Source organism: Styela clava, chromosome 15, assembly GCF_964204865.1.
Source record: "Styela clava chromosome 15, kaStyClav1.hap1.2, whole genome shotgun sequence".
NCBI classification, from domain to species: Eukaryota; Metazoa; Chordata; class Ascidiacea; order Stolidobranchia; family Styelidae; genus Styela; species Styela clava.
In genome coordinates this window covers 2,145,017-2,168,948 of record NC_135264.1, presented here as the reverse complement: position 1 = coordinate 2,168,948, position 23,932 = coordinate 2,145,017, and the positions used below count along the sequence as shown (strand labels likewise).

The following is a 23,932-nucleotide window of genomic DNA, read 5'->3' as shown; positions in this document are numbered from 1 at the left end:
AAAGCACCAAACCAAACAAACACGACGCATTTCAGCAGCATGTCTGACTTCACAACCAATTCCCATGTCATTATGTCACATTGACGCTGGGTCAATTGTTTCCTCAACGCCTGTATAAGAAAGTCTCACATCAGTCGGAATAAGATCTCTCGAACAAAATGATTTTCGCTAGGAACGTGACTAGTGACTACTCCACTACTTGCTCATAGCTAACTGGTCATGACAGTCAGTGCTAGTTCTATACTTCAGGAATCAGGATAATCATAAAGTTAACACATCGGGTAAAAAAAAAGTTATGGCAAAACAAACAATAATAAAATCAAATGTTCAATCAAACACCAATCAATACCCAGACTAGAAACAGCTAGAAGGTTTACATGCATTGTTACCTATCCCAACATCTTATTATTGTGAGGCCTGGTTTTCAATATTGATAACTACAAAAACGAAATATCGAAGTAGGCTGTATGAAACACGTTACATGTGTCTATGTCGACCATATCTTCAATATTGGAACAGTTAATGGCCAGCCAATAAATACAGATCTCGCATTAAATAGCATCACTTCGTCATTTTCGTCAAGCTTTACCGGTCCGTCACTTAAAAAAGGTTGCCGACCACTGGTCTATTGAGTAAAAAATTCTCAAGATGTTTGGTTTTATCATGTTTTGTTTGTAGAAATTATACTCTATATCAGTGTTCTTCAACCTTTTTTACTGTGGTATACCTTTTACAATTTTTCAAGAACTTTGTATACCTTACAAATACCAATGTTTATTTAAAGCTTAAATAAACATTAAATTTTAATCACATATTGTACTGCAATATCATCATGCAATCTAATAGGCTAGTGTCCGCAAGTTATAAATTGACTGCCTGCCTTAGCGTCAACCGGAATAATGTTCAACGTAAATCAAACGAAGTTCATGGCAGCCGATGTAACAATGTACCGTATACCCGGTTGAAGAGCACTGCTCTATATATACATACTACGATACGATCTAAGCTAGGATTAAAGATATACTTGCTATTCCGTGGTAAGAATATGTTATTCCTATTTAACATGTTCATGATAATAAAAGTGTATTCGGAAACCCCGCATAGAAACATGAAAGCATAGTTAGCAAGACCGTGATTGACACGTATTGTTTCTTGAAAATAAGAGCGGATATCAATAGTGAATCAATGGCCTTGAAATATGAATGGAGAACTCGATTGGCAACTCAATAGTTAAACCAGCTGTTGAAATAAACAAACAATTTAAAAAAAGTTCGTGTCGTGGGAGGAACTGCTTGTCAGCGATGAACAAAGTATAGATTATTATATTGATGGATTGCTCTCACAACTTTCATTATTGTTGATCAAATATGGGGAAACAGGATAATTTATAGGCGACTCAAACTTGATCAAGTACTTAATTATATGTCAATACTAGGGGAACTTGGATATTGTGTATGACCCTGCAGGTCCTTTCTCCTTGTTTACTTTCTACTTCGGATCCGTGAGTAGTGCTCACCACAAGGATGCTTGAACGAGTAGTATTAAAGTGATAAGTAAAAATAACATGATCTCTTTCAACGAAATAGTAAGTACGGTAAGATATAACCATTATTGCTGTCATTAAGGTAAATCTTGTATTGTTTGAAGAAGTTAGACCATGATCTAACGAAAGCTCACAAATATACTTACTTAATTATAGCGGTAGTTTTGCTCTATTCATATAAATTTAAATTAATATTTTTTGTTTTGATACGGTGATACGACGGAGGTAAGTAAGGTCATAAGAACTCCCAAACTAATATATATTTTGTCAGTTTGCCAACTCCACTGAGTTTGTATGTTGTGGAACCAAATTGCATGCACAGAAGCTTGTTTATCGGGTTCAAAATACAAATGACAAACCTCAGTTATAATTTATAAACAAATGAATTCAAGCACCATGACCGAGGTACGCAGTAAACAATTTGTTACAACAAATGAATTGAAGCCATAACTACTTGGCGAATAGATGAAATATAGACACTGATTCAGGAGATCGACCAGAATCTATTTTTTAGGGTTAAGGACTGAGAACTGTTATAATAAATGCATATTTTCTTTACTACACTCTGTATTATCGGATCCATTCTGATCACGATAATAATTTATTCAGAATGCCATCTTACAACAGTCAAAATGAATTATTACTTATAAAAAATGCTTTCCTTAAGATATGATAACATTTTTGGGACCTCTTGAAGTATGCGCACCAAGATGGCGCACAACCTGAACATAGTATGTGTGTACCGGTTATAATTAAGGTTGTGCGACATCTTGGTGCGCATACATCTAGACAAGAGCAGTGGTTCCCAACCGCCGGTCCGCGAAGCTTTTTTGCCTGTCCGCAAGAAATTTCGTTGTTTTTATGCCGTCCCAATCGCTTTGTTGCGACCCTACAGGTGGTCACGAGACGCGCAAAAAAGCATGGACCGCTGAGATCTTTTCCAGTATTTTGAGCAGACACAGTAGGATTGGGCCTGGTGCCAAGTTACCGACGACTTTGTCATTGTAATTTAAAATCATTTCGTTTGAGGCGTCGGTCAACTACAGAGTGATTAATATTATAAACCCGATGAAAAAGAAAAAGCTTGATTAAAATTGGGATTATACTTTATAGTCCAGATTTAAAAAAGAATCACTGTCACAATTTTGGATATCTCTTGATAACGAATACCAATGAGCATATATACACATTGCGAATACCCATCGCTAAGTAATAGAGCAATCAAACTGTTGTCCGTAGTTTCAACCAGTTACTTATGCGTTATGCGAAAAAACATTTTCATCTCTAGCTTTAATTAAAACGGAGCAAAGAAATCAACTACACGCCGCTGCAGAGCCACGTGTTGCAGAAACTTCTTTGAGGCCTCGTTTGAAATCTTATATTGAAAACGAAACAGCAAAATTCTCACTAGAGTTAATTGTGTTTTTACATGATTTGGCATGTACATGTTCTTATGTGAGATATTTAATGTATGCCATTCATCACGCATAATGGGTGCCCAGCACTGCATTTCGTTGCGCAAATATAAGGTAATATTTTATGTTTCACCCATTTCAATTTTTGGCCGGCACATTATTTGATAGTTTTTCTTCGTGTGAAATGTTTTCAAGTATGCCTTTCTTGTCTAGAAGCATATTGAGTGTCCGACATTGCATTATATTAAGCACATATATGTTATTCCTTTCTGTTCCGGTCATTCCAATTGTTGCCGGTCCGCGAGTACATTTAATTTAATTTTCCCGGTCCGCCAGGGTAAAAAGGTTGGGAAACACTGATCTAGAGCACTCATTTTTGTCATGTTTTTTTTCATCTGATATTGATCGGTTGGAGTAATATGCACAAAAATTACCTACTTAATTCATGATTTTTGTAATATGACGCAGAAACGTAATTTGGTTTTGGATCATTACCATTCCGGATATACCTGGTTAGCAAGATGACAAAACATAACCTAGTTTATTGTTTTTTGGAGAGTTACTTCGAACGTATCAAAGCAATAAAATGTTACTTTTAATTCATATCAAAAGGAAAGCTACTGCTACACTGTTAAAATTTTTTTTCCAAATTTACTAAGAAAAAAAATGGCAGCAAAAGTACTGGCCCATGTAAAAAAATTTACAGGCCCTATCAGTAGTATTATGAACAGTATTTTCAGTAAATTTACAGAGATTGATGGTAGCAAAAATTACTATAAAACTGTAAAAAATACTACTTTTTTGACGGCAGTAAACCTACCCACCAGTAGTAATATTTTTTACCTCAAAATAGTAAATAAAATTACTATCTCGATGGCAGCTACCTTACCCGACAGTAGTACCATACAATACTAGCATGATGGTAATTTCTCACTCGCGATGACCGAACCACTACGAGAGTAGCAAAGCTATTTACTGGCACGACACAACAGTAAACACACAGAATATTACAGTTAAAACAAAAAAAAACGAGATTCTGGAAACGAAAATCATTTTAATTACAATTGATATTTTTATAAAACCATAAATACACACTGAATGCCTTTAAGGCTTGTAAAACAGTTTCGAAAGAAATTTCAGAAAATATATGGACTACAGTCAAATTTAAACACTTATTAGGAGACGTTGAAGGCTATCCATGCAATAAAATGAGGGCACAAGTTCTTGTAGGACATAGGAATTCTGTATGTAATGGATCAAAATTGAGTTTCTATCGGCACTTGTTAGAAATCTGGTCTATACATTTCGAGGTCTGTTTATTTATCTCAATAGATCCAAATAAAGTCAAACAAGAAAACGTTTCAGGATTGGGTTGTTTAGTTGACAAACTTATTTTGAAATCAAATTTCTGGATACCAGGCTATGAGACGCTGGCAAACGTGACATAATAACGAGACTATTGTAAGAATTTCACGATTTTTTGCACTTTACTCTAATTATAATGTTTCAAAATGAAAATTTTGGGAAATATCATGCAACCTATTTTGTAGCTATGGCAAGAGTTTCAAAGATGACAAATTCTAAAGTTAATTATGCAAGATAATTTATTAATTTTCAAGATAAGATTTCAAGGGGCGTGAAGTCGAAGAGCGGGAGTTTGAGGATTTTGGTAGGAGCATGAGTGGGAGTTCTAAATTTTGAAGCTTGCAGAGTCTATAGAGTTAATCATAGTCGGAGTTTATCCACACTTATGAATAGAGTTTGACTGGACATTTTTAAAGCTCATGAGCTAGGAGCAGAGTTTGCAGAAGTTGCAAATTCGAAAATGTTAAAATTGATAAAACTGGACAAAAAGTTACACTAAAGCAGCTAGCATAGCAGCAGTCAAATCTTAAAAGATCAGGGAGTCAAGAGTTTTAATTCATATTTTGAAAGAGTCTTGAGCAGGAGACGGAGTCATATATTTGCAAATGTGGGAGTTGATAGTCATGAGTGGAAGCCAGAAATTTTGTGGTTGAAGAAGATCACGGAGCAGAGTTTGTTTAAAATTATCCAGACTTCACACCCAACACACAGCTAAATCATTTTTTATCAAATTAATCGATCAGCCAAAAGCAGGGCTGCGAACTCGAACTTCGAAAAACTCTATCAAATACATGAACTCAAACCCCTGACCAGGGTAATGAACTCGAACTTAAGAAACTCAATCAAAGGCATGTGAAAATTTGATCGAGTTTTCACCCCTGGTCAAAAGTTATGTAAGCTGCAGTAACACCACCAAAGTTTACTTAAATTTCTAACAACGGCACATATAACGCCTGTGATAGATTCACTCTTCTTGCAAGGCCGATTGCTTTTGCATGAACGTCTTTGCCTTTACTTTTTTTCGACTTAGTGCCTCTGGGGTTTATGTCACCGAAGAACCTGAAAAAAGGCCGAACTTAAATGGCGAATAGGTTTCACATATGAAATTTGGTAAACCACCAAAATAGTAAAAACACAAACACTGGACAAAAATAGTAAAAATGTCAGGTATTTATAATGTATCGTGCCTTGCCAAGGGATAAACAAAAAACTGTCAGTGGGCCAGGAATGCAATTGCCAAACCAGAAAGCTCCGGATCCTCCTAGCCCCCAGTTGTCTCAAATCGCAATAGGCTCATCCGCTCGTTGACATTCGATTGCAAATGCAGCAATTGAAAAATATTGTATTAATTTCTGTCATTAGTAATGATTTTTTGCAAATATATCAAAACTTTCCTGCTACAAAATGGAGAGCACAGTGACATCGTTTGAAAGTGAAGTTCACTAAAATAGGATTGTTGTGAGTTCATTTTTCACATATGGATGTAAAACATATTAGATTAGGAGGAAACATGTGTGGTACCGCCAGTCAGTCATGACTATCATTAACCACCTAAAAACTGTTTAACTAATTAAATTATTCCCAGCTCTACTTATGGCCCAGTCCCCAGAGTATGGACACCATGAGTTTGTGCAAGTCCAGTCACATATTTCCATTTCACAACCCATTTTTCGTATTGTATGTCATCAAATAACACTACATGACAGAAGTAACAGGTAATTCGTCAACAACGTGCACATTGTGCCAACAGCAAGAATTATATCAGCACTGTAGACTAGCACATTTTTTCTTACCTATGAATAAAATCAAACGTCAACAAGACCTTCTTTGGATATTCTATGTTGAAAACATAGAACGAATCAAACTGAAAAGCTACCGCTTCAAAAAACGATCTACAGGAACACACCACTTCTCGTTCAGCGATGACGTAAAAAGTCTCAGCAGTCGCTACCGTGTTACCTGAAACACAAGATTGTAAACTTTAGCTTCGAATCTATAGGCTTATGAATAAAGTGAAAGTCACTTGACAGGTTGATTAATCTTATTATCTCAACTTCTAAAGCCAACTAATAACAAATACACTTACTAGAGGTGGACGATTAGTGATTTTTTGATAATATGCAATTACACAATTATTAATTGTATAATAGTACGATCATCTCAAAATTGGCCTTGGCTATATATCTAACATAGCAGACATGGATTTGTTCTTATTTTCACTCGCCGTTGATAGCAAGCGTAACACTGATAAAACGAAGGGAGAACTTATTACATTGATGAGGCTTATGATGCGCATTATAAGCAATGCATACTGTGACACAACAGTTAAAGCAGGTTGCATTACAGAAGCTGGTGATATTATTTTATAATAATCACAATTGAGAAGTATATGGCGACACAAAATGGCCTTTGAAAAAGTTGCAGAATTAATCACAGGAAAACAGCTATCATATCATATTTCGAAATTGTTCCTGATATTCACAATTACATCGCTCACCTCTAACACTCACCTATGCAAGCAATAAATGGAGATTTTGGAATATATTCTAATACAGGGGTGGGCAATTACTTTTCTGAGTGGGCCGGATTCGGATAATAGATTTGGTTACTGGGCCGGAGGAACAAAACTCAATATTATCAAAAACGGTTTGTAATTTGTAAATACGTAGACATAACGATTAATGGGACGTTATTACAGAGGATGGCAAATTACGGCAGCTGCAGAGCGAAAGTTTATAGAAAAAGTAGTTCAACAGCCAGACTAACGTTCATATTAAAGACAGCACAATCTAACAATTGAGGTCATTATGAAGTTATTCGATAAATTCAACGGTACCAAGAGATAGGGATTATTCGACATAATATAGTTTGCCGACATAATACCGATGTTCACGGCTTAAACCCATGTCATGCTGAAGAAAACAATCGGTGATTTTTATTTATCCCTATCCTCAATAATGCGCAGTTGCCCTTTGCCCCATGTCTTAACTCTCCTTCACTTCCAGGGGGAGGGGGATTATCGCCCACTTTGAGAGTCGCAGTACTAGACAAACGGATTTAACATGTGTTGGGACATTCACGAACGCAAAAAAAATTTGCAGGCCCAAATACTGATATATCAGGTGCTAGAGTTCTTGAATGGTATAAATAATTCGGATGAATGGTTTTGCACATAATATTCAGGTGCTTTTAATGAATGGATCTTTTCCAGACCCTCGACCGCAGACAAATTCTCCCTATACTTTACTATTGTAAAAAGTTCAGATGCTTATTTTGCAAGTGTTTTGGAGAGTTGGCACTCACAAACTGATTTTCATGGACGAAACTCTCAATTTTTTTTTTTGAATATTGCAACTAAACTGAAGCTCAGCAAAAGACTTAGTAACAATTAAACCAGTTCATTTACAACTAATTTATTGAATCATAACTAAAAACCGACAAACACCATGCACAACCCCAAAAATTAGGCAAAAATATTAATTGTTAGCCGACGTCCTCTAAAACTTTTTGCTGATTGGCCTACGGAAATAACCAGGTGGAAATATCCATACGTAGGGAATAACGGTATTTACGATCCGTTATCGATATTTTCAATGAAATGTCATTTTAACACATCGATATATTCAACAGAAATTTAAATTCATAAAAACCCTAGTCATAATTTCAGCAGCCATAAGTGGGCCGGATGAAACACTCAAGTGGGCCGGATCCGGCCCGCGGGCCGTAATTTGCCCACCCCTGTTCTAATATCTGGGAAAAAGTGGTTTCTTTCTGAAAATAGGCAGAGTAGTGAATAAATATGCAGGAAAATTCCGTTAACCACTATCATGCAGTTAGTTTCCAATTAATTTGCAGTCGGCTCACAAAACTTTATACGAACAGTGTTGTGCAGAAGTTACATTACTCTTGATGCGAAAACTTTCAAAAAAAAAGCACTTTACACAAAAAAAGCATAGAACATACCTGGAAACACTCAAATATTTGGTTTAGGTCCTCTCCAAAATAATAGGCGATCAACGTGACCACCCCAGTCGATTTTGGTAATTCAGTTTTCAGACTCTTTGATTTCGATTTTGAAGAACTTATAAATTCAGAAATTTTCTTATTGGTTGAATATTTCAATGTCCTAAATAATAATGCCTGAGTAAGTGATCCACTTTCTGATTGAATGACACTAAGTACTGGTAATTTCATAGAGGTTGGGTCATCGACCTTGCGATTAGTCAGGACAGCCTGCTTGGAAAAGAAAGGGCAATTATTGTCAAGTAATTATTACACAGACATGGAAACAGGCAACCTCTAGAGCAGGGGTTCTCAAACTTTTGGTGTTGCGGAGCCCGTGAAGAAGTTGACCATTATTCACGGAGCCCTAAAACAAATTTTAAAATTGTTACTTTCCGATTAATATTATTGAGTATGTTAAAAGTACTTTACTTGATTTAAATGCTAATCCTTTTTTAATATGGTTAATACAAGTCATAAATAAATCTAAATTTCAATGATAAATCATATATATTAAGGCTGTAAATTTGACATTCGACAAACATATTAATAAACTAGAGGTCGAATCTTTTTCCTTTTGATATTTTTGGAAGACTTTGAAAGGTTACTGCGCGATTGTATTTTGGTACAATCGCCGACTGTTTTCGAGGGCGTGAAACGTTATACCTTAAACATCTTTACGTCGGTGTTTATTCTCCCTAAATCAAAAATTTCCTCCGGCATATATGTGTATTGTTCCACAATGACAACGATAATTGCTTTTTTGTTCTCGTGGGGAATTATGAATTCGATGTGAAGAACATGTTAATTTAATATAGTCATCGGCGACGAGATGCTAAAATTAATTAATAAAGAATCGGCGGTGAATCCGCAACTCAAATTTCTTGATTAAAAAGCGGCATTATGTAATATTAAAACTAAAACTTGAAACGGAAGATAACAATATAAGTTTTGTTTCAGCAGACTCACGATACGACATGACAGACACTTTTTTAGACATTGCAAATGACAATATATATTTGATGATATGTTAGGTTTTCTTTGGTTATTCATCATAGCAACTGAAATAGAAACACAGTCACAATTGTGCGCGCTATGTACCTTTTATTCATTCTGAAACTACCAACGGAGCCGCATGCGATAACATAAATTTCAATCGTTCGTATTTTGCCCAGACCTTGTTATTTTTTGGACGATGATATCTTGCAAGGAATCTGAGTGGCAGACCTGCGATAGGGTGGAGTCAGTGTTGCAAGAAAGGCTCAAAGTTGTCGAATTCGCTAAATCGTTATAATCCACCAATAGGTCATGATTACGATTATGATTTTGATCGGGACGGACACAAATATCTTATCAAACTTCTGGCACCGGTAGTATGTATGTTATTTTGTGGGCAATATGACTTCGTTTCTAATATCTTATGATATCAGCGTTGTTCAGGATATACAGTAGTCCACAAGAACTTCGTTAACTTAACTTTGTTTCATTGTTTCTCATTTTATGTCCGCGGACTGCCGTGGTTATTTGAGAAGTAATGATTTTCTATTGTGAGTGACACAACCGCAGGTTACGTTTAACAGAATTATCCCAATAAACAAGTCATTTCAAATATGCCCGCAATGGTCATAGATTGCACAATTTAACGTCGACCTCGGAATTTTTGTAACGGCGATATCTTGCTTAAAAATAATCTCGAGTGCGAAGAAACAAAAGTTTGACAAATCCCAAGATCGCAAAAATACCATTTCAATTTATTTATAGTTGACAGTTTATCACGTATTTTATGGTATTTTAGAATAGTAATCTTTTATTTAAGTAATTCTCATAGTCATCTTGAATCAAACGTCAGTAACGACGAGCACAATTAAATTATTATGACAAGACATTTTAAATGCTCGAATCAGACATGGATTGAATATTTTACGTAACAGAAATCTCGTTATCCATTAAAAAAGTTTTTTTACTCAATCGCGAATAGTGTTGCGCGGAAATTTCCGATTTCAATTTTGATCCCCCTCCCTCTTGAGAATCCTGGCTGCGCTTTTGCTTATAAATAATGTCATTTTTTAATTCCGCCTCTTTGCCATATTTCGAGGCTATTTGTTGTCAAATTTTTAAGTATGCCTTTCTTGTCTAGAAGCATATTGAGTGTCCGACATTGCATTATATTAAGCACATATATGTTATTCCTTTCTGTTCCGGTCATTCCAATTGTTGCCGGTCCGCGAGTACATTTAATTTAATTTTCCCGGTCCGCCAGGGTAAAAAGGTTGGGAAACACTGATCTAGAGCACTCATTTTTGTCATGTTTTTTTTCATCTGATATTGATCGGTTGGAGTAATATGCACAAAAATTACCTACTTAATTCATGATTTTTGTAATATGACGCAGAAACGTAATTTGGTTTTGGATCATTACCATTCCGGATATACCTGGTTAGCAAGGTGACAAAACATAACCTAGTTTATTGTTTTTTGGAGAGTTACTTCGAACGTATCAAAGCAATAAAATGTTACTTTTAATTCATATCAAAAGGAAAGCTACTGCTACACTGTTAAAATTTTTTTTCCAAATTTACTAAGAAAAAAAATGGCAGCAAAAGTACTGGCCCATGTAAAAAAATTTACAGGCCCTATCAGTAGTATTATGAACAGTATTTTCAGTAAATTTACAGAGATTGATGGTAGCAAAAATTACTATAAAACTGTAAAAAATACTACTTTTTTGACGGCAGTAAACCTACCCACCAGTAGTAATATTTTTTACCTCAAAATAGTAAATAAAATTACTATCTCGATGGCAGCTACCTTACCCGACAGTAGTACCATACAATACTAGCATGATGGTAATTTCTCACTCGCGATGACCGAACCACTACGAGAGTAGCAAAGCTATTTACTGGCACGACACAACAGTAAACACACAGAATATTACAGTTAAAACAAAAAAAAACGAGATTCTGGAAACGAAAATCATTTTAATTACAATTGATATTTTTATAAAACCATAAATACACACTGAATGCCTTTAAGGCTTGTAAAACAGTTTCGAAAGAAATTTCAGAAAATATATGGACTACAGTCAAATTTAAACACTTATTAGGAGACGTTGAAGGCTATCCATGCAATAAAATGAGGGCACAAGTTCTTGTAGGACATAGGAATTCTGTATGTAATGGATCAAAATTGAGTTTCTATCGGCACTTGTTAGAAATCTGGTCTATACATTTCGAGGTCTGTTTATTTATCTCAATAGATCCAAATAAAGTCAAACGAGAAAACGTTTCAGGATTGGGTTGTTTAGTTGACAAACTTATTTTGAAATCAAATTTCTGGATACCAGGCTATGAGACGCTGGCAAACGTGACATAATAACGAGACTATTGTAAGAATTTCACGATTTTTTGCACTTTACTCTAATTATAATGTTTCAAAATGAAAATTTTGGGAAATATCATGCAACCTATTTTGTAGCTATGGCAAGAGTTTCAAAGATGACAAATTCTAAAGTTAATTATGCAAGATAATTTATTAATTTTCAAGATAAGATTTCAAGGGGCGTGAAGTCGAAGAGCGGGAGTTTGAGGATTTTGGTAGGAGCATGAGTGGGAGTTCTAAATTTTGAAGCTTGCAGAGTCTATAGAGTTAATCATAGTCGGAGTTTATCCACACTTATGAATAGAGTTTGACTGGACATTTTTAAAGCTCATGAGCTAGGAGCAGAGTTTGCAGAAGTTGCAAATTCGAAAATGTTAAAATTGATAAAACTGGACAAAAAGTTACACTAAAGCAGCTAGCATAGCAGCAGTCAAATCTTAAAAGATCAGGGAGTCAAGAGTTTTAATTCATATTTTGAAAGAGTCTTGAGCAGGAGACGGAGTCATATATTTGCAAATGTGGGAGTTGATAGTCATGAGTGGAAGCCAGAAATTTTGTGGTTGAAGAAGATCACGGAGCAGAGTTTGTTTAAAATTATCCAGACTTCACACCCAACACACAGCTAAATCATTTTTTATCAAATTAATCGATCAGCCAAAAGCAGGGCTGCGAACTCGAACTTCGAAAAACTCTATCAAATACATGAACTCAAACCCCTGACCAGGGTAATGAACTCGAACTTAAGAAACTCAATCAAAGGCATGTGAAAATTTGATCGAGTTTTCACCCCTGGTCAAAAGTGATGTAAGCTGCAGTAACACCACCAAAGTTTACTTAAATTTCTAACAACGGCACATATAACGCCTGTGATAGATTCACTCTTCTTGCAAGGCCGATTGCTTTTGCATGAACGTCTTTGCCTTTACTTTTTTTCGACTTAGTGCCTCTGGGGTTTATGTCACCGAAGAACCTGAAAAAAGGCCGAACTTAAATGGCGAATAGGTTTCACATATGAAATTTGGTAAACCACCAAAATAGTAACAACACAAACACTGGACAAAAATAGTAAAAATGTCAGGTATTTATAATGTATCGTGCCTTGCCAAGGGATAAACAAAAAACTGTCAGTGGGCCAGGAATGCAATTGCCAAACCAGAAAGCTCCGGATCCTCCTAGCCCCCAGTTGTCTCAAATCGCAATAGGCTCATCCGCTCGTTGACATTCGATTGCAAATGCAGCAATTGAAAAATATTGTATTAATTTCTGTCATTAGTAATGATTTTTTGCAAATATATCAAAACTTTCCTGCTACAAAATGGAGAGCACAGTGACATCGTTTGAAAGTGAAGTTCACTAAAATAGGATTGTTGTGAGTTCATTTTTCACATATGGATGTAAAACATATTAGATTAGGAGGAAACATGTGTGGTGCCGCCAGTCAGTCATGACTATCATTAACCACCTAAAAACTGTTTAACTAATTAAATTATTCCCAGCTCTACTTATGGCCCAGTCCCCAGAGTATGGACACCATGAGTTTGTGCAAGTCCAGTCACATATTTCCATTTCACAACCCATTTTTCGTATTGTATGTCATCAAATAACACTACATGACAGAAGTAACAGGTAATTCGTCAACAACGTGCACATTGTGCCAACAGCAAGAATTATATCAGCACTGTAGACTAGCACATTTTTTCTTACCTATGAATAAAATCAAACGTCAACAAGACCTTCTTTGGATATTCTATGTTGAAAACATAGAACGAATCAAACTGAAAAGCTACCGCTTCAAAAAACGATCTACAGGAACACACCACTTCTCGTTCAGCGATGACGTAAAAAGTCTCAGCAGTCGCTACCGTGTTACCTGAAACACAAGATTGTAAACTTTAGCTTCGAATCTATAGGCTTATGAATAAAGTGAAAGTCACTTGACAGGTTGATTAATCTTATTATCTCAACTTCTAAAGCCAACTAATAACAAATACACTTACTAGAGGTGGACGATTAGTGATTTTTTGATAATATGCAATTACACAATTATTAATTGTATAATAGTACGATCATCTCAAAATTGGCCTTGGCTATATATCTAACATAGCAGACATGGATTTGTTCTTATTTTCACTCGCCGTTGATAGCAAGCGTAACACTGATAAAACGAAGGGAGAACTTATTACATTGATGAGGCTTATGATGCGCATTATAAGCAATGCATACTGTGACACAACAGTTAAAGCAGGTTGCATTACAGAAGCTGGTGATATTATTTTATAATAATCACAATTGAGAAGTATATGGCGACACAAAATGGCCTTTGAAAAAGTTGCAGAATTAATCACAGGAAAACAGCTATCATATCATATTTCGAAATTGTTCCTGATATTCACAATTACATCGCTCACCTCTAACACTCACCTATGCAAGCAATAAATGGAGATTTTGGAATATATTCTAATACAGGGGTGGGCAATTACTTTTCTGAGTGGGCCGGATTCGGATAATAGATTTGGTTACTGGGCCGGAGGAACAAAACTCAATATTATCAAAAACGGTTTGTAATTTGTAAATACGTAGACATAACGATTAATGGGACGTTATTACAGAGGATGGCAAATTACGGCAGCTGCAGAGCGAAAGTTTATAGAAAAAGTAGTTCAACAGCCAGACTAACGTTCATATTAAAGACAGCACAATCTAACAATTGAGGTCATTATGAAGTTATTCGATAAATTCAACGGTACCAAGAGATAGGGATTATTCGACATAATATAGTTTGCCGACATAATACCGATGTTCACGGCTTAAACCCATGTCATGCTGAAGAAAACAATCGGTGATTTTTATTTATCCCTATCCTCAATAATGCGCAGTTGCCCTTTGCCCCATGTCTTAACTCTCCTTCACTTCCAGGGGGAGGGGGATTATCGCCCACTTTGAGAGTCGCAGTACTAGACAAACGGATTTAACATGTGTTGGGACATTCACGAACGCAAAAAAAATTTGCAGGCCCAAATACTGATATATCAGGTGCTAGAGTTCTTGAATGGTATAAATAATTCGGATGAATGGTTTTGCACATAATATTCAGGTGCTTTTAATGAATGGATCTTTTCCAGACCCTCGACCGCAGACAAATTCTCCCTATACTTTACTATTGTAAAAAGTTCAGATGCTTATTTTGCAAGTGTTTTGGAGAGTTGGCACTCACAAACTGATTTTCATGGACGAAACTCTCAATTTTTTTTTTTGAATATTGCAACTAAACTGAAGCTCAGCAAAAGACTTAGTAACAATTAAACCAGTTCATTTACAACTAATTTATTGAATCATAACTAAAAACCGACAAACACCATGCACAACCCCAAAAATTAGGCAAAAATATTAATTGTTAGCCGACGTCCTCTAAAACTTTTTGCTGATTGGCCTACGGAAATAACCAGGTGGAAATATCCATACGTAGGGAATAACGGTATTTACGATCCGTTATCGATATTTTCAATGAAATGTCATTTTAACACATCGATATATTCAACAGAAATTTAAATTCATAAAAACCCTAGTCATAATTTCAGCAGCCATAAGTGGGCCGGATGAAACACTCAAGTGGGCCGGATCCGGCCCGCGGGCCGTAATTTGCCCACCCCTGTTCTAATATCTGGGAAAAAGTGGTTTCTTTCTGAAAATAGGCAGAGTAGTGAATAAATATGCAGGAAAATTCCGTTAACCACTATCATGCAGTTAGTTTCCAATTAATTTGCAGTCGGCTCACAAAACTTTATACGAACAGTGTTGTGCAGAAGTTACATTACTCTTGATGCGAAAACTTTCAAAAAAAAAGCACTTTACACAAAAAAAGCATAGAACATACCTGGAAACACTCAAATATTTGGTTTAGGTCCTCTCCAAAATAATAGGCGATCAACGTGACCACCCCAGTCGATTTTGGTAATTCAGTTTTCAGACTCTTTGATTTCGATTTTGAAGAACTTATAAATTCAGAAATTTTCTTATTGGTTGAATATTTCAATGTCCTAAATAATAATGCCTGAGTAAGTGATCCACTTTCTGATTGAATGACACTAAGTACTGGTAATTTCATAGAGGTTGGGTCATCGACCTTGCGATTAGTCAGGACAGCCTGCTTGGAAAAGAAAGGGCAATTATTGTCAAGTAATTATTACACAGACATGGAAACAGGCAACCTCTAGAGCAGGGGTTCTCAAACTTTTGGTGTTGCGGAGCCCGTGAAGAAGTTGACCATTATTCACGGAGCCCTAAAACAAATTTTAAAATTGTTACTTTCCGATTAATATTATTGAGTATGTTAAAAGTACTTTACTTGATTTAAATGCTAATCCTTTTTTAATATGGTTAATACAAGTCATAAATAAATCTAAATTTCAATGATAAATCATATATATTAAGGCTGTAAATTTGACATTCGACAAACATATTAATAAACTAGAGGTCGAATCTTTTTCCTTTTGATATTTTTGGAAGACTTTGAAAGGTTACTGCGCGATTGTATTTTGGTACAATCGCCGACTGTTTTCGAGGGCGTGAAACGTTATACCTTAAACATCTTTACGTCGGTGTTTATTCTCCCTAAATCAAAAATTTCCTCCGGCATATATGTGTATTGTTCCACAATGACAACGATAATTGCTTTTTTGTTCTCGTGGGGAATTATGAATTCGATGTGAAGAACATGTTAATTTAATATAGTCATCGGCGACGAGATGCTAAAATTAATTAATAAAGAATCGGCGGTGAATCCGCAACTCAAATTTCTTGATTAAAAAGCGGCATTATGTAATATTAAAACTAAAACTTGAAACGGAAGATAACAATATAAGTTTTGTTTCAGCAGACTCACGATACGACATGACAGACACTTTTTTAGACATTGCAAATGACAATATATATTTGATGATATGTTAGGTTTTCTTTGGTTATTCATCATAGCAACTGAAATAGAAACACAGTCACAATTGTGCGCGCTATGTACCTTTTATTCATTCTGAAACTACCAACGGAGCCGCATGCGATAACATAAATTTCAATCGTTCGTATTTTGCCCAGACCTTGTTATTTTTTGGACGATGATATCTTGCAAGGAATCTGAGTGGCAGACCTGCGATAGGGTGGAGTCAGTGTTGCAAGAAAGGCTCAAAGTTGTCGAATTCGCTAAATCGTTATAATCCACCAATAGGTCATGATTACGATTATGATTTTGATCGGGACGGACACAAATATCTTATCAAACTTCTGGCACCGGTAGTATGTATGTTATTTTGTGGGCAATATGACTTCGTTTCTAATATCTTATGATATCAGCGTTGTTCAGGATATACAGTAGTCCACAAGAACTTCGTTAACTTAACTTTGTTTCATTGTTTCTCATTTTATGTCCGCGGACTGCCGTGGTTATTTGAGAAGTAATGATTTTCTATTGTGAGTGACACAACCGCAGGTTACGTTTAACAGAATTATCCCAATAAACAAGTCATTTCAAATATGCCCGCAATGGTCATAGATTGCACAATTTAACGTCGACCTCGGAATTTTTGTAACGGCGATATCTTGCTTAAAAATAATCTCGAGTGCGAAGAAACAAAAGTTTGACAAATCCCAAGATCGCAAAAATACCATTTCAATTTATTTATAGTTGACAGTTTATCACGTATTTTATGGTATTTTAGAATAGTAATCTTTTATTTAAGTAATTCTCATAGTCATCTTGAATCAAACGTCAGTAACGACGAGCACAATTAAATTATTATGACAAGACATTTTAAATGCTCGAATCAGACATGGATTGAATATTTTACGTAACAGAAATCTCGTTATCCATTAAAAAAGTTTTTTTACTCAATCGCGAATAGTGTTGCGCGGAAATTTCCGATTTCAATTTTGATCCCCCTCCCTCTTGAGAATCCTGGCTGCGTTTTTGCTTATAAATAATGTCATTTTTTAATTCCGCCTCTTTGCCATATTTCGAGGCTATTTGTTGTCAAATTTTTAAGTATGCCTTTCTTGTCTAGAAGCATATTGAGTGTCCGACATTGCATTATATTAAGCACATATATGTTATTCCTTTCTGTTCCGGTCATTCCAATTGTTGCCGGTCCGCGAGTACATTTAATTTAATTTTCCCGGTCCGCCAGGGTAAAAAGGTTGGGAAACACTGATCTAGAGCACTCATTTTTGTCATGTTTTTTTTCATCTGATATTGATCGGTTGGAGTAATATGCACAAAAATTACCTACTTAATTCATGATTTTTGTAATATGACGCAGAAACGTAATTTGGTTTTGGATCATTACCATTCCGGATATACCTGGTTAGCAAGGTGACAAAACATAACCTAGTTTATTGTTTTTTGGAGAGTTACTTCGAACGTATCAAAGCAATAAAATGTTACTTTTAATTCATATCAAAAGGAAAGCTACTGCTACACTGTTAAAATTTTTTTTCCAAATTTACTAAGAAAAAAAATGGCAGCAAAAGTACTGGCCCATGTAAAAAAATTTACAGGCCCTATCAGTAGTATTATGAACAGTATTTTCAGTAAATTTACAGAGATTGATGGTAGCAAAAATTACTATAAAACTGTAAAAAATACTACTTTTTTGACGGCAGTAAACCTACCCACCAGTAGTAATATTTTTTACCTCAAAATAGTAAATAAAATTACTATCTCGATGGCAGCTACCTTACCCGACAGTAGTACCATACAATACTAGCATGATGGTAATTTCTCACTCGCGATGACCGAACCACTACGAGAGTAGCAAAGCTATTTACTGGCACGACACAACAGTAAACACACAGAATATTACAGTTAAAACAAAAAAAAACGAGATTCTGGAAACGAAAATCATTTTAATTACAATTGATATTTTTATAAAACCATAAATACACACTGAATGCCTTTAAGGCTTGTAAAACAGTTTCGAAAGAAATTTCAGAAAATATATGGACTACAGTCAAATTTAAACACTTATTAGGAGACGTTGAAGGCTATCCATGCAATAAAATGAGGGCACAAGTTCTTGTAGGACATAGGAATTCTGTATGTAATGGATCAAAATTGAGTTTCTATCGGCACTTGTTAGAAATCTGGTCTATACATTTCGAGGTCTGTTTATTTATCTCAATAGATCCAAATAAAGTCAAACGAGAAAACGTTTCAGGATTGGGTTGTTTAGTTGACAAACTTATTTTGAAATCAAATTTCTGGATACCAGGCTATGAGACGCTGGCAAACGTGACATAATAACTAGACTATTGTAAGAATTTCACGATTTTTTGCACTTTACTCTAATTATAATGTTTCAAAATGAAAATTTTGGGAAATATCATGCAACCTATTTTGTAGCTATGGCAAGAGTTTCAAAGATGACAAATTCTAAAGTTAATTATGCAAGATAATTTATTAATTTTCAAGATAAGATTTCAAGGGGCGTGAAGTCGAAGAGCGGGAGTTTGAGGATTTTGGTAGGAGCATGAGTGGGAGTTCTAAATTTTGAAGCTTGCAGAGTCTATAGAGTTAATCATAGTCGGAGTTTATCCACACTTATGAATAGAGTTTGACTGGACATTTTTAAAGCTCATGAGCTAGGAGCAGAGTTTGCAGAAGTTGCAAATTCGAAAATGTTAAAATTGATAAAACTGGACAAAAAGTTACACTAAAGCAGCTAGCATAGCAGCAGTCAAATCTTAAAAGATCAGGGAGTCAAGAGTTTTAATTCATATTTTGAAAGAGTCTTGAGCAGGAGACGGAGTCATATATTTGCAAATGTGGGAGTTGATAGTCATGAGTGGAAGCCAGAAATTTTGTGGTTGAAGAAGATCACGGAGCAGAGTTTGTTTAAAATTATCCAGACTTCACACCCAACACACAGCTAAATCATTTTTTATCAAATTAATCGATCAGCCAAAAGCAGGGCTGCGAACTCGAACTTCGAAAAACTCTATCAAATACATGAACTCAAACCCCTGACCAGGGTAATGAACTCGAACTTAAGAAACTCAATCAAAGGCATGTGAAAATTTGATCGAGTTTTCACCCCTGGTCAAAAGTGATGTAAGCTGCAGTAACACCACCAAAGTTTACTTAAATTTCTAACAACGGCACATATAACGCCTGTGATAGATTCACTCTTCTTGCAAGGCCGATTGCTTTTGCATGAACGTCTTTGCCTTTACTTTTTTTCGACTTAGTGCCTCTGGGGTTTATGTCACCGAAGAACCTGAAAAAAGGCCGAACTTAAATGGCGAATAGGTTTCACATATGAAATTTGGTAAACCACCAAAATAGTAACAACACAAACACTGGACAAAAATAGTAAAAATGTCAGGTATTTATAATGTATCGTGCCTTGCCAAGGGATAAACAAAAAACTGTCAGTGGGCCAGGAATGCAATTGCCAAACCAGAAAGCTCCGGATCCTCCTAGCCCCCAGTTGTCTCAAATCGCAATAGGCTCATCCGCTCGTTGACATTCGATTGCAAATGCAGCAATTGAAAAATATTGTATTAATTTCTGTCATTAGTAATGATTTTTTGCAAATATATCAAAACTTTCCTGCTACAAAATGGAGAGCACAGTGACATCGTTTGAAAGTGAAGTTCACTAAAATAGGATTGTTGTGAGTTCATTTTTCACATATGGATGTAAAACATATTAGATTAGGAGGAAACATGTGTGGTACCGCCAGTCAGTCATGACTATCATTAACCACCTAAAAACTGTTTAACTAATTAAATTATTCCCAGCTCTACTTATGGCCCAGTCCCCAGAGTATGGACACCATGAGTTTGTGCAAGTCCAGTCACATATTTCCATTTCACAACCCATTTTTCGTATTGTATGTCATCAAATAACACTACATGACAGAAGTAACAGGTAATTCGTCAACAACGTGCACATTGTGCCAACAGCAAGAATTATATCAGCACTGTAGACTAGCACATTTTTTCTTACCTATGAATAAAATCAAACGTCAACAAGACCTTCTTTGGATATTCTATGTTGAAAACATAGAACGAATCAAACTGAAAAGCTACCGCTTCAAAAAACGATCTACAGGAACACACCACTTCTCGTTCAGCGATGACGTAAAAAGTCTCAGCAGTCGCTACCGTGTTACCTGAAACACAAGATTGTAAACTTTAGCTTCGAATCTATAGGCTTATGAATAAAGTGAAAGTCACTTGACAGGTTGATTAATCTTATTATCTCAACTTCTAAAGCCAACTAATAACAAATACATTTACTAGAGGTGGACGATTAGTGATTTTTTGATAATATGCAATTACACAATTATTAATTGTATAATAGTACGATCATCTCAAAATTGGCCTTGGCTATATATCTAACATAGCAGACATGGATTTGTTCTTATTTTCACTCGCCGTTGATAGCAAGCGTAACACTGATAAAACGAAGGGAGAACTTATTACATTGATGAGGCTTATGATGCGCATTATAAGCAATGCATACTGTGACACAACAGTTAAAGCAGGTTGCATTACAGAAGCTGGTGATATTATTTTATAATAATCACAATTGAGAAGTATATGGCGACACAAAATGGCCTTTGAAAAAGTTGCAGAATTAATCACAGGAAAACAGCTATCATATCATATTTCGAAATTGTTCCTGATATTCACAATTACATCGCTCACCTCTAACACTCACCTATGCAAGCAATAAATGGAGATTTTGGAATATATTCTAATACAGGGGTGGGCAATTACTTTTCTGAGTGGGCCGGATTCGGATAATAGATTTGGTTACTGGGCCGGAGGAACAAAACTCAATATTATCAAAAACGGTTTGTAATTTGTAAATACGTAGACATAACGATTAATGGGACGTTATTACAGAGGATGGCAAATTACGGCAGCTGCAGAGCGAAAGTTTATAGAAAAAGTAGTTCAACAGCCAGACTAACGTTCATATTAAAGACAGCACAATCTAACAATTGAGGTCATTATGAAGTTATTCGATAAATTCAACGGTACCAAGAGATAGGGATTATTCGACATAATATAGTTTGCCGACATAATACCGATGTTCACGGCTTAAACCCATGTCATGCTGAAGAAAACAATCGGTGATTTTTATTTATCCCTATCCTCAATAATGCGCAGTTGCCCTTTGCCCCATGTCTTAACTCTCCTTCACTTCCAGGGGGAGGGGGATTATCGCCCACTTTGAGAGTCGCAGTACTAGACAAACGGATTTAACATGTGTTGGGACATTCACGAACGCAAAAAAAATTTGCAGGCCCAAATACTGATATATCAGGTGCTAGAGTTCTTGAATGGTATAAATAATTCGGATGAATGGTTTTGCACATAATATTCAGGTGCTTTTAATGAATGGATCTTTTCCAGACCCTCGACCGCAGACAAATTCTCCCTATACTTTACTATTGTAAAAAGTTCAGATGCTTATTTTGCAAGTGTTTTGGAGAGTTGGCACTCACAAACTGATTTTCATGGACGAAACTCTCAATTTTTTTTTTTGAATATTGCAACTAAACTGAAGCTCAGCAAAAGACTTAGTAACAATTAAACCAGTTCATTTACAACTAATTTATTGAATCATAACTAAAAACCGACAAACACCATGCACAACCCCAAAAATTAGGCAAAAATATTAATTGTTAGCCGACGTCCTCTAAAACTTTTTGCTGATTGGCCTACGGAAATAACCAGGTGGAAATATCCATACGTAGGGAATAACGGTATTTACGATCCGTTATCGATATTTTCAATGAAATGTCATTTTAACACATCGATATATTCAACAGAAATTTAAATTCATAAAAACCCTAGTCATAATTTCAGCAGCCATAAGTGGGCCGGATGAAACACTCAAGTGGGCCGGATCCGGCCCGCGGGCCGTAATTTGCCCACCCCTGTTCTAATATCTGGGAAAAAGTGGTTTCTTTCTGAAAATAGGCAGAGTAGTGAATAAATATGCAGGAAAATTCCGTTAACCACTATCATGCAGTTAGTTTCCAATTAATTTGCAGTCGGCTCACAAAACTTTATACGAACAGTGTTGTGCAGAAGTTACATTACTCTTGATGCGAAAACTTTCAAAAAAAAAGCACTTTACACAAAAAAAGCATAGAACATACCTGGAAACACTCAAATATTTGGTTTAGGTCCTCTCCAAAATAATAGGCGATCAACGTGACCACCCCAGTCGATTTTGGTAATTCAGTTTTCAGACTCTTTGATTTCGATTTTGAAGAACTTATAAATTCAGAAATTTTCTTATTGGTTGAATATTTCAATGTCCTAAATAATAATGCCTGAGTAAGTGATCCACTTTCTGATTGAATGACACTAAGTACTGGTAATTTCATAGAGGTTGGGTCATCGACCTTGCGATTAGTCAGGACAGCCTGCTTGGAAAAGAAAGGGCAATTATTGTCAAGTAATTATTACACAGACATGGAAACAGGCAACCTCTAGAGCAGGGGTTCTCAAACTTTTGGTGTTGCGGAGCCCGTGAAGAAGTTGACCATTATTCACGGAGCCCTAAAACAAATTTTAAAATTGTTACTTTCCGATTAATATTATTGAGTATGTTAAAAGTACTTTACTTGATTTAAATGCTAATCCTTTTTTAATATGGTTAATACAAGTCATAAATAAATCTAAATTTCAATGATAAATCATATATATTAAGGCTGTAAATTTGACATTCGACAAACATATTAATAAACTAGAGGTCGAATCTTTTTCCTTTTGATATTTTTGGAAGACTTTGAAAGGTTACTGCGCGATTGTATTTTGGTACAATCGCCGACTGTTTTCGAGGGCGTGAAACGTTATACCTTAAACATCTTTACGTCGGTGTTTATTCTCCCTAAATCAAAAATTTCCTCCGGCATATATGTGTATTGTTCCACAATGACAACGATAATTGCTTTTTTGTTCTCGTGGGGAATTATGAATTCGATGTGAAGAACATGTTAATTTAATATAGTCATCGGCGACGAGATGCTAAAATTAATTAATAAAGAATCGGCGGTGAATCCGCAACTCAAATTTCTTGATTAAAAAGCGGCATTATGTAATATTAAAACTAAAACTTGAAACGGAAGATAACAATATAAGTTTTGTTTCAGCAGACTCACGATACGACATGACAGACACTTTTTTAGACATTGCAAATGACAATATATATTTGATG

General features: G+C 35.6%; 3 long non-coding RNA genes across 3 annotated transcripts; all 3 read right to left on the bottom strand.

Moving 5' to 3' along the window:
* Positions 1–5,242: 5,242 nt before the first annotated feature.
* On the bottom strand, positions 5,243–8,610 carry LOC144411837 (uncharacterized). Its single transcript, XR_013468908.1, has 3 exons — positions 8,287–8,610; positions 6,117–6,282; positions 5,243–5,382 (listed from the first exon to the last, which is right to left on the bottom strand). It is a non-coding gene; the product is annotated as an uncharacterized LOC144411837 (long non-coding RNA).
* Positions 8,611–11,623: 3,013 nt separating this feature from the next.
* Positions 11,624–15,847, bottom strand: LOC144432352 (uncharacterized). Its single transcript, XR_013480541.1, has 3 exons — positions 15,578–15,847; positions 13,408–13,573; positions 11,624–12,673 (listed from the first exon to the last, which is right to left on the bottom strand). It is a non-coding gene; the product is annotated as an uncharacterized LOC144432352 (long non-coding RNA).
* Positions 15,848–18,945: 3,098 nt separating this feature from the next.
* Positions 18,946–23,138, bottom strand: LOC120334664 (uncharacterized). Its single transcript, XR_013480674.1, has 3 exons — positions 22,869–23,138; positions 20,699–20,864; positions 18,946–19,964 (listed from the first exon to the last, which is right to left on the bottom strand). It is a non-coding gene; the product is annotated as an uncharacterized LOC120334664 (long non-coding RNA).
* Between the last annotated feature and the right edge of the window lie 794 nt (positions 23,139–23,932).